The sequence below is a fragment of the Triticum dicoccoides genome, chromosome 5A (genome assembly GCF_002162155.2).
Source record: "Triticum dicoccoides isolate Atlit2015 ecotype Zavitan chromosome 5A, WEW_v2.0, whole genome shotgun sequence".
Lineage (NCBI taxonomy): Eukaryota > Viridiplantae > Streptophyta > Magnoliopsida > Poales > Poaceae > Triticum > Triticum dicoccoides.
The window spans coordinates 421,920,774-421,922,913 of NC_041388.1; positions in this window are offsets into that span (position 1 = coordinate 421,920,774).

Consider the following 2,140-nt stretch of genomic DNA (forward strand, 5'->3'; position numbering starts at 1 on the left):
ATATATATATATATATATATATATATATATATATATATATATATATATATATATATATATATATATGCATCTACCCCTATCCCTTGTAATTAGCCAGAAAAGAGAGAAGTAATACAAGGCTCAATACGAGCCTTTGGCCATCGATTAAGTTTCTCCGTTCGCCAAGTCAGGAGAGGTTCCGCCAGGTTTATTGATTCCTTCCGAGCTAGCCACCGAAAGCAATTAGTCACCGGCGAGTTGCCGTACGTGAGGCTACCGTACAGGAATCAAGTAAGCTGCTTGCTTGCTAGCTTGCTTTGCACATCGTACGTATATTTAAGCCTGGGAATAGTTTGAAATCCAAACCAAACCCAGTCCAACCTATACATATACAAGTCCATCAATCAAACCAAACCAAACCAAACTAAAAGTGCTAAAATCCAAACCAAACCAAATTGTTTGTGTTTTCAAGCCAAACCAATCCAATCCATTCCCTGGAATTGGTTTGAGCCTAAAGTTTCAAACTATGGACGTGGGACACACCGTGGGCGAACTAGCGGCCGTCCCCGGCCCAGCCACCGTGGCAGCAGCAGAACAAGCGAAAGTAGCCGAGGCGAGCTAGTTGTCCATGAGGCGGCGCCTCCGCAGCAGAGAAGTGGTAGAGGCAAGACAAGATCGTGCTCCATCCCCACGCGTCTCTCCATACTCCGGTCGCAGTACGACGCTGGCAACGGCGTGTAGAAGCGGCTGCAGGGCGAGGTCATGGGTCTCCAGCGGGTGGCCGAATTGGCCAGATGCTCACACTAGGCTGCAACTCCTTTGTGGATGCGTTCATTGATAACTTCGTGGACGTGCTCTTTTGTGACGATAAGCTGCACGAGTGGTATGATGATTTGGTTGTTGGAATTATGTGTCTTGCAACTATATTCAAATTACTTGGAATTGTCAATATTCGGAATACCTCATTATGGAATTATACATGTATTTCTACATGGAATTGCTTTACATGTTTACCATGGAATTGTTACTTGTTGGAATGTACTTAAGTAATATATGCTTAAGGAAGCTGGTCAATTATCAGTGGAATACAATATACTATTTATATTGGAAAGACTGCCCGGGTACACTGATGATTGGAAGGAGCTAGATCGTATAGTTAGATTACAGCCCTAACGTAGATCTACGTAATTAGAGGAATTTACACTCTATTATGGCGCGTTGCTCACAAGCGTGTGCTCCGAGGACATAACGGGTAGAATCCGTTAACAGACAAATATGATCGTGGTTGGTAATTTGATCTGGACTCTATCCCGGAAACTAGTTGTAATGACTAGGAATTTTATCTGTATAAGGGGTGGACTCTTTGGAAAGACAGTATAAGAAGGTCCCTATCCCCTAGCCTCAAAGATGCGATTTGTGAGCGGCACCACGGATAAGCGCAGAGGAATAGGGGGTAGACCACAAACCCTAAATTTCCAACATTGGCATCATGAGCAAGGTTTGATACGTGGTCTAACCCTAGTCTGCCAGGACGGCAGCCGCCGGCGCCGACTACCGATCCCGCTGCAACTCTGTGATCGGATCTGCCCACTTCACGTTGTGACTCATGCACGTGGAACGGAAGGAAGGAACCACAGGTCACCGTATAATGCAATCCGCTGCAAAACTCTGCTGTCATGGCCTTCCGCATCACTGTCCGATTCAAGGAATTTCCTTCGGATGTGTTTTTGCGCAGCTGCTACGTGGATCTATGGCCCGAGTCGCTGATACGTGCAAGTTCACGTGGACGAAGACGGAGGAAGTCAAGTCATACTAGTATACAGGAATCATAATAAGCAACACGTGACATACTCGCTGATACAATGGCAACATAATAAGCAACACGTGATGTAGAACGTAAGTCTTAGGAGCGGCATCATGCGTGGCCGCGTGAGCGACCTGCAGTTTCCGAGCAACAAGCTCGTTCAGCTTGGCGAGTCATCAGGGCGAAGGACTGAGACCACGGACAAATGGGCACCATAGAAAGCGTCGGGTTCAGCAATGTCCAAAAAATTCCAAGGTCACGATGGCCTGCCAACATGTCCGGTTTGGTGCGTGTGGCGTGATGAAGCGGAGTGGAGGATGTATGTTCTTCCTCGACAGGATCGTGTGGAGGAGCTCA